Source organism: Panthera tigris, chromosome B1 (genome assembly GCF_018350195.1).
Source record: "Panthera tigris isolate Pti1 chromosome B1, P.tigris_Pti1_mat1.1, whole genome shotgun sequence".
Lineage (NCBI taxonomy): Eukaryota > Metazoa > Chordata > Mammalia > Carnivora > Felidae > Panthera > Panthera tigris.
The window spans coordinates 85472927-85488400 of NC_056663.1; the positions used below are offsets into that span (position 1 = coordinate 85472927).

Sequence of the window (15474 nt, forward strand, 5' to 3'; positions counted from 1 at the left end):
AAATGAGTGGGGGAAACAGACCAGGTGTTTTGCTCATCGTGAAAGGCAAACACCGATTTGGAAGGTTTTGAGGTGGGGAACATGGGCCAGACTCAGTACAGCCAATTTTTAATTACCAGCACAATTAGCAGCCTGGCTTAACAATAAGCCTATTTTGTCGAGCTCTGTTTAAGAATCAGCGAATTGCAGCAGTAGTACCAAGCAGATGAACAATGCAGTGATCACATTCCACTCTTGAAAATCAGTGTTCTGCCTATACAGTCCTGAGCTGTCACCAGCAAGTATCTGACTGCCTCTTCCTGGCCCTGACTAAATCGGCATAAGGGCAGGGATCATGTCTCTATGAGGCCATCTGCCCTGTGGTTGATCAATCCATATTAGGTGAACAATATTAAATCAATGTGGTATACATCAACGTTAACTTCTTGGGATAAAACAAGACAGGGTCTCCATGTCTTCTTACTATCACCCATAGTCTTGACCATCATTTGAAATTTCAAACTACTTAATGTAAAGGCATATGACCCCTAAAGGTTACTGGGTAGCATCGCCTTGGGGACAGGACTTCTGTGGGAAACCCAGTGTGTCTAAGAGTGTCCATTGGGCCTTGGAACGAATTGGTGTGAGCTCCCTTGGTAAAACTTGTATATGGTTTAATCTGTTACTCAAATCAGACCTAAGAGACTCAGACAAGTCAAGAATGCTCCTCGGAGGTGTGTGAAGTCTCTGAGGAACAATAGAGGCCCATAAATAGCAACAGAGTACTTTTGTAAGGAATGAGAGACTGGAGGGTTCTAGGCAGTAAGACTTTGCCTCTGGAATTGAGTGAGAGTAGCAGAAACCACACACTTTGATCATCAGTTCTGCTCACTGTTCACTGACCCTGCATTGGGCCAAACAGGTGTTGGCTGATTCTTCTCCAGAGCCAACCTTAGGGCAGTCATGGTGGACAGAATCTCAGACTTCTCGAGAGAGACCTCAGCCACTCCCCAACTAAGCTATGATTCTGATTTCAGCTATTCTACTATAGGACAGGCAGTAGACTTGGTAGTGTTAATTGCAGAGTCACTAAGAAGATCGTGCCCTTAAATATTGCCTCACCTGATGCTTAATTCTGCCAGTTTAAATCCACTTGCAAGTGACAGGCGTTGCTTTCCTTTGAGAAAGCAACTACTGTACTGATCATCAAGAGAATACCTATCATTCCCTATCCTTCCACTACTGATATCTACAAATATACACACTGTATTTCTTAGATTTCCTTACCAACTGGCTTCCAGTTAGGTTAGGCCAGGGGGAGGCCTTGGCAGGAAGGCAGAGGGCAGAGGAAGGGGAGAAGTTCTGCTATTTCCACCCTGCTCTCAGCCTCGGGTGGTGTCTCTCATGGTGTCCGTGTTTCTTCCGTGGTCCCAGCTCCTACGAGGCAGCTTGAACATGGCTCCATATCCTCCAGGTAGTCCAGGCTCTCCTCCCTTGGCACCTCCAGCTCTAGCTGTTACTAATCACTGCCTCGCCATCTCCTGTTGGCTTTTCACGTCTTCCAACCTGTTTATAGCTAGTTCCCCTATTAATTCCCTTTAGTGAACTACCTGACATAGGCTCTGTTTTCTTGTCTCAACTCTGAGTTATTCAGAGGGTCAGTATATAAATATTATAAGTAAGCTTAATGGTTATTTTTGTCTACAAGACCTACAGTAGCAGGGAAGTCCTGGGGAGCTCAAAAAAGAAGGGCTCAAAGGGGAGAAAAGGTGAAGAAATTTCCATAGGTCTCGTCTACCCTTCCAAAGACCCTTCTGACTCTAGTGCTGTGTGGGAAAGCCACAGCCTAGCAGCCCCCTTCCACCACCTTCACTTAGTACTGTCAAGTGCTCTCAGGTTTGACACCATGTATGGAATCTCTGCCCCAGCTGAAATGTGTTCGCTGGCACCCGTGATTCGTGAGCTCCCAAGTGCACACTTTTGTACATTCATCCTCTCTCTTCCTCGCCTCTCTGTCTACATGGCTCTTCCTCCTTTGCAACCCTGCTTAAAGCCTGAGGTTTGATCACCCTGTTCTGTTATGTGTCCTTCAACAAGTTATAGATGCACTCTGAACTTGAATGCTCTTGTACTCTTTTGTTTCTTTTTGTCAGAAATCTTGTAGTTTTAATTGTACATGTTTTCCTATTTGACCAGTAGAATTTAAAAAACTTTTTTTAAATGTTTATTTATTTTTGAAAGAGAGAGAGAGTTTGTGTGTGTGTGTGTGTGTGTGTGTGTGTGCGCACAAGAGGGGAAGAGGCAGAGGGAGAGAGAGAGAGAGGGAGAGAGAGAGAGAGAGAGAGAGAGAGAGAGAGAGAGAGAGAGAAGGCAGGCCCGTGCTACCAGCACAGAGCGCAATGCGGGGCTCGATCTCGCAAATCTTAAGATCACGACCTGAGCTGAGATCAATAGTCGAACACTTAACTGACTGAGCCACTCAGGCACGCCTTGACCAGTAGAATTTTAAGGTCCAGATAGCTACCATGTGGACCTTGTCTACTATTTCTTCTGCTGCCTGTTCCTACCCCTCCCTCAGCCCCACCAGTCCCCGGCAATTATAGCATTTAGAATTGCTCTAGTGTGTTCAACAAATATTGATACGCTGCCTAAACAAATTCCCTCAGCTAGGAAGATAGGCTTATATCTATTTGTCAGGACAGCATGCTTTTTTGTGGGAACAGCACTGGTCTGAAAAACTTCAGATCTGTTCTGTCTTTGACAGACCATCCCCAGTAGAATCCAGTCTTCAGGCACGAGGTTTGCTCAGTCATTATTTGTATTTCTCCCTGGGCCTTGCGTGTTTAAACTACATTTGCAATGCAGTTGTTTTCCCCCCACCCTGAACCTCCTGAAGGGGATTCTTGCTGATGGCATCTGTGGCAGAGACGAGCTCATGCCTGAAGGATAAATTATTTATGGTGAATGGTGCCCTAATGGATTGTGTGATCAATAATGCTTATAATAGTACAGCAGCAGACAAATCACAGAAGGGCTCAAACACGCATCTACATCATTCTGAGAAGACGGGGTCCACCAGATAGCAAGAAGAGAAAAGGGTGCTCATGACATCCACTTCAAAACAGTTCTAGATGAGGAGAAAAGGGTAGCATTCTTTTTTTTTTTTTAATTTAAAGGGACAGATCAGCTTTTCATCATGGGGATCACTGTACCAAAATGCCCCCACCAGTATCCACTTAACAGAGACAAGCCTTATTGCTCTAATCTAGGGAAGAGTCTCCCATATTTCTCAAAAGCTAAATTTCTCCCAGTGTTGTGGTTTATGGCCTGCCTGCAAGTAACGAACACATTACTATCTGTTGCTTAGTGTTAATTGCTTCACTATAGGGCTTTTTTAGCCCTAGTTCCTAAGCAACATCCAATATCTCAACAGGCCTCTTTGTGCAGACATGATCCCAAGTTTAAACTTTCCCAGGACTGTTCTTTTTTTGCCTGTTGGAAAGCTCCCCTGGCATCTCCAACTGCAATTTCAAACTCAACATGTCCAGAAAGTGGTATTATCTCCTTATCTCTCCCCTACCTCCTACCTGCTGCCTCAGCCTGTAGCACGCATCTGCCACCACCACCCCAAAAATCCCTGCCTTTCCTCTTTATCTACTGATGTCCTATCTATGGCACCAGCATCTTGTGGCTCACCATGCCAGGGCACCATACTCTTCCCTTGCAAGGCCCGGCTCAACTGTCACTCCATCCTTGAAGCCTCCTCTCAAATCTGAACCCTCCTGGCACTCCCACATCACTCATCACATTCTAGCTGGTATTATGGGTATTTGTTTGTACATGCATCATCTCTCAACCTACAGTGTGAGTCCCTTTAGGGTACAAGCAATGTCTTAATCATCTTTTAAATGTCCTAAGAAGACTAGCACCATGGTAGACTTACAATTCCAGTTTGTTTAATAAATGATTGAAGAACAGATCTTACAAGCAGGTGGTGGTTCTGACATAGGCAATGTTTGCTTTCTTTATTGCCTCTACCCCTAAAGTGTACAACAGTGGGAAGGAATTAAGTCACATCAGGGGAATTCTAGGCAAAAGATCTCCAGACCCTATTTCACTAGGCAGCACTCACTTCCCCTTTCCTGAATTCTAGTAGGTATTTCACAAAGACAGTCAGAGTTCCCAGTATTGTTCCCACAGCTCCAGCTGAACCGAGGAATTCAGGAGATAATCCCGTAGAAAAGAGAGAGGAACCTGGGCTCTTCTGGGCTGGAATGGGTGTGAAGAAGCCACACTAGGCATTTCTAAGATGCTAGAAGTCTCCAAAGGAAAGAAACAGATCCTTTAAACTAGAAGCACTGGAAAGGGTCAGGGGTCACTACAGTCTGTGGCTTCATGTGCTACAATAATGAAGCAAGGTTGATGGCAAGAGCACAGGGCCTGAGGTTTCACCTCCACACACTCACATAGGCTATCTCATCTTTTTGAATTGATAGGATTGTCTTGGTAGGCACTGCATAGAGGATATAGAAAGACAAAATTATTTTTCCATAAAATTCATACAAGTTCCTATTCAGTAGGAGGACGTTTAATAAATGGTAATTTCTTTCTTCACCTGCTTCAATTGGTACAGTCCCTGGTACAAATCCTAGGTGTCACTCTCGAGATAAAATCACTATATAATCTCAAAGGAAGGCTTTCCTTCAGGCTCTAGAAAGGGGCAGTAATGGGTTTGTGGGCGTTTTCCCAGTCTACGTTTCAGTACACACATCACATGGAGTCCCAACATGTGTGGAAAAATCTCTCCTTGTTACTAGGCACCGTAAGGCTCAATTGTTGCAGTGAGAACTTTAATTTTGTATTTTCTCACTTGGGTGCAATTAAGTTTTCAAACATAAAATTGAGCTAATGTCATCTTTGAGCATTTCATTTAGTCTTTTTTTTTTCTTATAAAGGAAACCACCCTTGAATATATTTGGCTGTGATTGCACAGTCAAATAAGGACATATTTAAATATTCAACTGGGTAACTGCATCTACAATCTACTTTCATTATTGGCTTCCAACACTACGTGGATAGGAACACCTACCTTCATAATGTCTCTTGATGTTCATTTCAGTTTCTTATGAATGACATAAGCATTACTTAGCTGATTTATTTCCCCTTCTAATCTTAGCAAATCACCTGATTTTCATTGAGGATGATATCCATTCTGGAGATACTGTTCAGGATGACTTCAGGACTAGAAATAGTATCTGGCTTATTTTTAGTGCATTTTTACCTAAGGATTTTACATATGAATGGGAAAATGAAAACATTTGGAAAGTCAACTAACTGTACACAGTCTTATTTTGGTTCAGTGCCCATGCCAAAAATCAATTTTATAATTCCTGATTTTTCCTTCAATTCCTCTAATTATTTAAAGAAAAGAATTTCAAAGCACTGCATTTCCTCAATACCTTTCAGCAACAAGATTCTTCTTTCCTGTATAATTTATTTCCTGGTCCATGGTAGTGTTCAACAATAAATCATTGATGAGGGCATGAAAAAAATGAAGAAAAAAAAAGGAAAGAAAGAAATGACAAAGTCTCCCTTGACCTCCTATGGTCAGGATGTGCAGTGACCTTGTCTCAGGGTTTTATAATCTGAAAAAACCCAGCCAATCCAAACCATTGCTTGAGAAATCAAAAGCATATTTTGTGTACTTCTTTTTGCAATTATGCTGCTTTTTGGAAACATAAATCCTCTGGAAAAAAAAGTGATCATGCAATTCCATGGCAGGTTGACCATGTATGAGAAAATATGTACTTATATTATCGATTGTAACTGCTTGTAACTTAACAACTGAGGCCCGGGCTCTCATCTGATTTTCAAAGCTAGGCAGGATAGGGCAAAAATCTTACCAGAAGAAAATTCTTAGGCTTCTGACCTCACTCCAGCAGGAAACAGTGTTGGGGACAGAGTTCTAGGAGGCACTCAACATGAATCTCTCTGGAGCCAACATCCAGCACAACTGCCATCTCTGAGGAAAGCTATGGTTATAAGCTTGACCTGCTCTAGTAAATAAAAAGGTTATGAGATCGTAAGTAGCAGTGAAGAGTTGGTTGGATTGAATATTTTTGAAGCCTATCACTATAGAAGTGTCAGAGAGAAGATACTTTAAAATCTCACATACTCCACCCCTGCTGACTCTGCAGAGATGAATGGAAGATGGATTACTTTTTAGCTGAAAGGCCCTAGGAAGGAAATTTTAATACCTTACTCTTTTAGAACTTACTAGAAGTAAAAAGGAAAGAACAACAGAGTTCTGTACACTGTGCATTCCTCATCAGATGCATTAATCCTCCTCACCTGCGACTTCACCTGTGCTCCCATCTGGAAAGCCTCTGTTAGTTTTCCATCATTCTCCATCTCCAGTTCCACTGTTGGGTGACGGCTGCCCTTCTCCCTGGACCAAAACCTAAGAACCCTTACTTTTTTTTGTAAGCCTGGCTCATCACACAAATGTCCTTTCCTCAGGCCCCAGTTTTTTCAGGTGTGTGTAATGTAAGAAGATGGCTGCCCAAACCAGCCAGCTCCTCAGGCTTGATCCATTGATAAAAATGTCACTGCCATTAGAGAGGTGCCAGCTCTCTGTCTTCAGGTGGTGGCTTATTCCAGAAGAAGGCTGCCTTGCACCTAGATACGGTGTGTTTGAGGACAGAAGTGAAGAGTATCTCATTTGAAAACACCAAGTTAATCCATTTCCTTAAAACCACTTAGACACTAAAGGGCAAAAGCAGAATTCCCACTCGCACTGTTGGCATTTTTTGCCTCAGAACGATTCCTTTTCGGTCAACAAAGTGAGTGCTTTACAGGGCCTGGGCTTGGCTTGAATAGCACAAGAGAGACGAAAATATCTTCCATCAGAACCTTCCCGGCACAGATAGTCCTCCACCTACAGGCTCGGTAGGCCTTAGTTCCTTCCTCACCCCAAATGCCCAGCATGACTACCAGGCCTTCTCTCTGAGCCTCTGCCAACATCGAATGATGAGGCTGACATTGATTAGTGCTGCTTATTCATGTGCTGTGCTTTCCGAGGCGGGGCCAGGTGCTGCCAAGCACCTGGAAGAGAAGCCCGGTTCTGACTGCTATTGCCTCTGCTTTCTAAAGAAATCTGTACAGTGCCAGCGAGTGTGCAGATGCAGGCTTTAGCTTGCCTCCCCACTCTCCCAAGGAGAGATGAGGAAGCTGGAGCAGGAAGAAGGGAGGGAGGGAGGTCAGGTAGAACTATCAGGCCTCTCTGATCCTCCAGCTCTCTCTCTCTATGAAACAATTCTGGTTCTTTGCTAATGAAGCTTTAGTCACTGGGAGCATTATGCAGTCAGAGAGTTTTGCTCACAAATATGGCAGAGAAGCTATGCTCACCAAACCTGTTGCCTTTTTCTCCTAGACCCACAGCTAGATGACATTTCCCCGCCCTCTTCGATTAAATGGTGCCTAATTCATGTGATGAGTTCTGGCCAGTGAAAAATGAGAGGAAGTAATGTGTAGTACCTCCAAGGCAGGCCCATAAGACCTCCTGCATAATCCTGCATGCCCTCTCATCCCCATTAGTAGGCTCAGGGTCACCCAGGGGGAGCTTGGGAACCATGCATTAAAGATAGAAAATAGGTCCCCACATGACTGGGGGGAACAATAGACTGTGGAGTGAAAAATCACCTTCAATGTGTTAAGGCCTGAAGACCTTGAGGTTGTTGTTACAGCAGCTGGCCTTCCTTACCCTGACTGATATGACCATCTCCTTCCTCACCAATCTTAAAATTCTGTGGCTGCTGCTCTCAATTTTTTATATCAGAAATAAAGTCTCCAAACTAATATATCTTTAAAAAGGCAAACAGGGGCACCTGGGTGGCCCAGTTGGTTGAGCATCCAACTCTTGATTTTAGCTCAGGTCTTGATCTCACGGGCATGGTTTCAAGCCCTGCATTGGGCTCCGTGCTGGGTGTGAAGCCTACTTAAAAAAAAAAAATACAACATTTTCATTAAAAAAAACAAAAAAGGCAAAAGACGTTGTAATTTTAAGAGCGGTATTCAAATCCTTTGGTCTTAGAATTCGTTTGTATCCAGTACCGCTCAGAGTAAGTAAATTTCATGAGAAAGCTTTGGTATTTCTAGTTTAATCACAGATGGAAGCTACAGTAATATTTGTTGATATGGAGTCTAACCTGTATCCTATTTAGCTTCTAGCTCCAAGAAATTCCCACTGACAGCTGAAGAGTTTTAATTCCTTGAAAGGGAAAAATGAGAAAAGAAAAAAAAAAAGGAAAAGTGTGGGGGCAATTATGAACTGGCTTCTTTTATCCTCATAAATTCATGTGACTTCTGAGTTGGTATTTAGCATTACATTTATCTGTATAAATTCCTTGCAGACAAGGCATTTATATACCTCACAATGGCTAGCACAGTATTTTATAGTTTAATGAATATTTTAGAATAAAATTAGTCTGTCCACCTTTTTCTTGCATTCCTTGGACTTCCCTGTCTTCAGTCATTTTGCATTTTTGGCCTCAAGAAAAGGATAACATAATGGAAATTAGAGAAAAGAGGAATACATGATTAGCTATGGGGAGGAAGGGAGGTAGAAGAAAGCCCAAAGGACTTAGAGGCTGGTGGGTCCCTGAGATACATTTCTGTGTCCCTTTTCCAGAATTCAGCATGGGGTGGGACTGGGGAGGAAGGACAGAAGCCCTCTTTTCCCACCTTGGTCTGTTCATCCTAGAGAAAGAAGGGACCTGCATTCCAGGTTCCCAGCTAGAGCTCAGGAAGCAACATGATCCCATAAATTAATGTTGTTCTCATGCCCCAGCATGGTGTGGGGCACTGGTAGGATTATGTTAGTGGTAAAAAAAAAATGGGGAAAGATTCTGGACAGCCTTTTGGAGATTTCTGAGGCTGAGAATTTTGTGGCAAAAGCAGTGAACACCTTATACCCAAGAGGTCCTGGAAGTAGCTGAGAGAGAGCTGGATATGGAGGAGTCTCAGGGTCAGGAATAAGGGATGAGTCAGCAGCCACCTGGTGAACCAATAACGGAAGACCAGATGGCAAGGTGGACACCTCGGGGGAGGCCAGCATGGATGGTGAATGATCCCGAGGACCAGATGTCCCCTACAGTACATGGCACTATGTAAGCCTCCAAAATGTAGATGCAATCCAGGGAAGGGTGGGAAAGGAGAAGCCAAATTAATTGAAATTAAATTTCTGCCACCCCAGAGGAATGGAGGCTTCAAACGAAAAAAAAAAAAAAAAACAAAAACACAAAGAATTAGGTTTCTGACACACCTGATTCTGTGGAAGGAAACTGATACCTGTTAAACATGTGATCCAAGAAACAGACCTTAAAGAGGCAAAAGGATGTAACTAGTATTGTGATTTCAGAAAAAAAGAAAGTCTTATTCTCTCCCCTCTGTGCTGGTGTGTGAATTTCCACCATCCCAGTATTTCTCCCCCTTCAATTTAACATTTTCCTCTTAAAATACACATGCTGTTGAGAGATATTAACCTTTTTCCTTGGTCACGTATTCCTTAATGTGAATCAGTTTATCCTGTATTTTTCTGAAGGCAGAGTACCAGTGAGGAATGTTTCCCAGATAAGAGGTGGAGAGAGAAACAGGGTGAGGGACACACAGAGAGAAAGGAGGGCTGTGGGAGGGCAGGAGAGAATGAATGAACCAAGGGGCAAAATAATGTGCAAAAAAGAAAGAGGACTTTGCCTACCTTGTAATGTTGGGTAGGAACAGCCATAAAGGTAGAGCTAACTCTGTGTTATTACAAACGGCCCTGCTTCTCCTCACGCTAGCTGCCCTTCCCGGGAAGGTGCGGCACTTTCTGTGATGCATCTCTTAGTGCTGTGTGGGCCAGGGCAGCAGATACCAATCCGTGCTCATGTAGAGTCACCAGACCTCATTCCCTCTACATATCTCACAGAACCTTACAAATGAATGAATTCATTAAGCCCGACCGTACATCTGCAAGACAAGGCCTATTAAATCAATTAAGCATTGATAAATACTATTTCAGTATAGACATGGTGTTCCTAACAGGTAGAAAATATGATTCAGAAAAGTCCCAGGGCTTGTGAAATAATGGCTTTCTCTTGAGGAGTTAAATCAGCCTTTTGTGTGATGAGGCCGCAGCAGGGACGGAGCATATAAAGCAGGTGTTCGCTGTGACAGGAATCTGAAAAGTTAAGCCAGGGGAGAAACAGGTAAATACAAGTGAATGTAAGACCTAAATCCCACAGCAAGGCCAGTGACAGGGAGAATCACTCAGAACCACAGAAAGATACTATTAAGAAGGGAGAAAACAATGCCCAGTCCTTTGTGTACAAGGATAGTGAATTATTAGTTGTTTTTTTCCCCTCATCATGACCTTGTGATATTGAGTAGCCTCCCTTCAGACAATCAGTGTCGACATCAGCTACATGCTCAGATCAATAGACATTTCATAAGATGTTGGGAAACTGTGTTCTCAGAGGCAAAGCTGGCATCCTGAGTACCTTGTCAGCCCGCCATGTCACCTGCTTTGCTGAGAGATTAGGATGTGGAAAAGGGTCAGCGTCCTTCAGCGGCATCAGTGAGAGAGGCTTTTCCACTGCATTTCAAGGATGAGCCAGTCTGCGGGTTATTTTCCACTAACCCAGGCACGTGGTCATTCATTAAATCTAGAAATAAATCATGCACAGGGCCCTGGGGGAACTGTATTTGTTTTGCATGGTTCTAATACAGCACATCCAGCTAGAAAAGACAGCCGCTCCACACTTACCAGTTCTGAGAAAATAAATTGTTGCTTATTTTCAGCCTCTCTGCCCTAAGAGATTGCCCATTGCTGGTTTGGGATTTCCAAACAGCATTTCTTAAAAAGAACGTGCTCATTAAGCCCATTTTGGATTTGATCCTGGTGAATATCCATGCCGGTGGGGGCTGTGAAGAACGCCCTGAGATGAGTGTGCCACAGTCAGATACTGATTCACACCTAGGCAGGTGGAACTCCCCTGCCAGAGTTCACACAATGTGCCCAGAGCAGGCAGTCTGAATTTTCATTGTATTAGACTCACCCAAGAACCTGTTAAAATACATATTCCTGGGCTCGGATCCCAAAGATGCTGATTAAACAGGTCTGTGGCAGAGACCCAGGAATCTGCATCTTTGCAAACTCCTTAGGTGATTTTCCTGCACGTGCTCTTGTGACCACACTTTGTGCCAAGCCCAGCCAGCAAGCAGTGCAACATGGAGGCCAGAGCAGTGTCTTTTCTCATCCTGGGTATAACTTTCTCTCCCTGCTGTTCTTGCTGACTCTCAGCCTTTGCCCTTAGGATCCTTCCTGCCTGGATTTATTCTGTCACTCTGTTGCCAGATCCCACTTGGCCAGCCCGACTCTGACCACTGACTCCTTCTGGAGAGCATGCGTCTGTGTGGCTTCAACCCCAGTGTGAGAGTGTGTGGCAGATGTCATGTTCACATGGGGTGGTGGTGTGCAGTGATAGTTAGGGCTTCAGCGATTTTTTTTTTCATGGTCCAGGGCTCCAAGGTTACTTTTTTCTAGTACTTTATTCCTTACCTGCCAGCCAAAGGTACCAGACATAGGCTCCTACGAACTCCCACCCAGGAGAAACCTAAAGGGGAGGGATCCCCATCATTATATTATAAGCATTTTCTTCAAGAAGGAAGGAAATATAATACTAAAATCTCCCAATTATCTGCATTAATGAAGAAAGCCATGGCACAGATAATCCAATTATTTTTTACTCTGATATTAATTGCATGGTTTCTTGACAGCGATATGCTTCCTAACTGTGCCTTGTTTTTACTGGTATATGGCTGATATTTCCTAAGCCATATGCCGGCTGATTGCATGGGGAGATGGGAGTGTGTGGGATGGCCAGGGGAAGTTAGTGTGAAATTTGATTTCAAATTTATTATCATAACCACATTTATGCGCAGTGTACAAGCTCTCAAGTCACAGGGCCCAGACATTTGGACACAGAAAACCTTGGACAACAAATAATTGTAAAAGCGAGAACGTAGGTCAGTAGCTGCCTCTAGCTGTGTCCAGATCAACAGAAAAAGAAGCAAATGTGATACCAGGGTTGATATGGATGGCATCACCATTTCCGTACATTGTCAACATTTCCGGTCATGGGGTTTGGGGTACGATGGCTTCATATGGTCCCTTCCAACCTTGAAATTCCCTGAAACTAGAACTTCAAACCAATGGTCAGATGTGGGTCTAGAGATGAGGGTGACCCTTAATATAATCTCTATTAGCCCAAGAAACAGAACACAGCCACTAAAATTCCCTGCTGTCAGAATTTGGACTCATTTCCTCCAAGTTTTTAAACAGGAGAATCCAGCCAGTTGGTCAGCCAATTAATATGTACCCAGATGAACTCTCAAGGGCCCAGGTCCTTTCCTAGAAATGGGCTGGATAATTGGGTAATTAGATGGAGAACTGCATTCACGTGAGCAGGGAACTTTTCTGCTTATGTACACACCGAAGCAATAATACCTTAGGAATCACTTAGGTTTCATGTTGGCTTCAGGTGTTTCCATGGCAGGTAAAGTAAGAACTGCTTGGCAGGTTACTTCCTCCTCCTCAGTACCTTTCCTTGATGTTGACACTGCCTTATTCTCCTGTTTATAGATGGAGAGAATCGCTGAAAGTTGGAGTGAGATGGGCATTCCAAGTGGGTTGACCTTGCCTGATACATCTGCAGTATATGTCTGAGACTGCCACCCTCAGCATTGCTTGGTGCTTTGGAAGCCATGGAAGCCACACCTGCCAGTGTGGGTTTTAGACTCTGGTTATAAGTGCCTTTTTTTTTTTTTTAAGTATTTGTGATCCTAAAGGGTCTTCTTTGACTTCTTCCCAACTTGATGAAAAGGTTAGAAAATTATGACTGAATAGGGGAAAGCTAAGTTAGAAGCTAGTTCCCAGGGACCCTCACCCTAACTTTTCTGCTGCATGGTTAGTTTCTCCTTCCTTTCTGAAGAGAGTGCCCAGAGGCTGTCTGTGCTTTGCTCTCCTCTTGGGAGTTGTCCCCATCAATCCCATAGGAGGGGTTGTTCACCCATCATGGCAGCCATGGAGGCACATGACTCAGTTCTCCTTTGAAGAGAACTTGCTGGGCTGTTGGGGTGAAGGGACTAGCTGACTGACAGCTTCTAGCTCCTGCACCTTTGGATCCACTGGATTTCTGGATTGCTCCCAATCAATGACAGAGAATTGTCGGGTTACTAACCCATTCCTCCTAAATGTGGAATTATCTAAGGGGAAGTTCTGGCTCAGGGCCTTCCCATTGACTTGGCCAAGACTTACTTAGAACCCCACTGGGTCAATAACTCTTCCAACTCAACTCTTCCTTCCGTGTCTTCTTTCATGGATGTCAGGCCTGCATCGAGTCTAGACTCTTCTGCATATTCTTGTTTCCCTTTTATTTTTTATGAGTGTTTACTGCAATAAATATCTTGTATATCTAATGCTGTGTGGGTGTCTGCTGCTTGAAAGACAGAGGAGACACCAGGAGTGTTCTGAGTAAGCTGGTATTAAGGTGGGTTTTGGAACTGGGCTGCGCACAACCTGGCTGACCAGAAAGACCTCATCCTGAGTGGTGTATAGGAGACAGATACTCCCTGGCACAAGGTGGCAACTTAACTGTTGAAGATTTCATGTGTGGTTGCCCCTGGGAAAACATTCTGGTGAGGGAGAATGCTTTTGCCTGTGTGATGATTAAGACATCTGAAAGATATGTGGGGGAACATGGCTTACAAGGACAGGTGAATTTACTGGTTGCTACTAAGTTGTACTGGTGGGCTCCAGGGGAGTATGAAGAAACCAAGTACAGTTAACATACAGACAAAAGCTAAGTGTGGGAGCCAGGGGCCTTTCTGGTAGTTTATAAAGAGGCTTTTATCTCATGCAGTGGAAGAGCAGACACAGTTGAGGAGCAAATTCAGAATCTGATAGGATTGCAAAGCCAAAGTGATGTTTACATACTCAGCCAAGACAGATCTTTTATGGGATCAAGGCCCTGGTTGAGAAAACATAAGACCTTAAACACTGAGTCAGGGGCATCTGGGTGGATGTTCTCAAGAATTTGATTCCTCAGGTCCCTCCTAACCCTCAGAGCTCTTGTAGATGCCCCCCACCCCCAGAGTAAAAGACAGCATTTTTGTAATTCAGAAAGATACCGTAGGGTTCTTTCCTCAGCAAGGTACCAAGTACCCCTGTCCCCCAACCCAGGAGCTATCGCATCTCTTATTCTGGCTACCAGGCCAGTAATGAAGATTAAATTTCAGCATAATTCACCTGAGGACATATAGGGTTTGATAAGGAAAAATAGAGATTATATCTCAAAGGAGCTGAGAGAGTCAGCTAGCATGAACCACCAGGAGCCAGAGAGGTACCCCTGGAATTAGATTTTGAATATGCTTGATCAAAATGGTTGAACATAAGACTGGAGGTAAAATGACAGCTAGCCAATGAGGGTACTGATTAATACCTACAGTCAGAAGAAGGCATGAATGGAGGAGCAGTAGCAGAGAGCACTCCAATAAAAAGTCATCACCATTTGCTTTATTTCCTGGACCTGAGAAGATTGTCAGATCTGATCCCATTCACTAAAGAGGTGGCCAGATCCCTAGGCAAAATGAGACTGCAATGCCATGGCAAGTATATACCATGATGATTCCTCTACTCCTCTCCAAAAGGGGCCTATACACACTGGGGAAATGAGTATACCCAAATATTTTGATGCTATCAGACACAGGTCTGAGCTGACATTGATGCCTAGAGAAGAGACCTGAAGTGTTATCGCAGCCTTCTGTTAGAGTTGGAGATCACAGAGCCAGGAAATAAAGTAAGTCCTGGCTAAAGCTTGGCTTCCAGTGTGTACTCTAGGTAGTCTTTGGATCCACCTAGTAGTCATGTCTCCAGTCCTTGAGTATATAATCAGAACTGATGCACGTGGCATTTGGTGTAACCCAAACATCGGATCCTTGGCATATTGGGTATGAGCTATTGAAGGCCAAGTGGAAGCCTCTGAAATTGCCCTCACTCTCCACCCTATCTCCAACTAAGATAGTAAATCAAAAGCAATACCATATTCTAGCAGTGGATATTTGTGCCCATTAAAGACTTCAAAGATATAGGGTGGTGGTCCCCAATATATCTGTGTTTAATTTGCCAGTCTGGCCCCATTCTCAAGTTGGGTCCTTGAGAATGATTATTTTCTACTGCAGACTTTGCAAGTAGTAGTCCTGATAAAAGCTATTGTGCCACATGTGATTTCATTGCTAGAACAGATTAATATACTTCAGATATACGGTACATAGCCACTGATTGGTTACTAAAAAACGATTTTGTTCTCGGGATTTTTTTAACTCAGTCATCTCTGCCACAACATAGCCTCTGGGGATCTGGACCATCTGGACATTCTGCAGAATGTTACATTGATC

The 15474-nt window shown here is 43.7% G+C and overlaps 1 long non-coding RNA gene across 1 annotated transcript in view; it reads left to right on the top strand.

The window, feature by feature from the left end:
- LOC122237952 overlaps window positions 1–13497 on the top strand; it is a 77939-nt gene extending 64442 nt beyond the window's left edge. Inside the window, exon 3 of the long non-coding RNA XR_006216763.1 lies at window positions 12662–13497. This is a non-coding gene — a long non-coding RNA (uncharacterized LOC122237952). The remainder of the gene's footprint in view (window positions 1–12661) is intronic.
- The last annotated feature ends 1977 nt before the right edge of the window (window positions 13498–15474 follow it).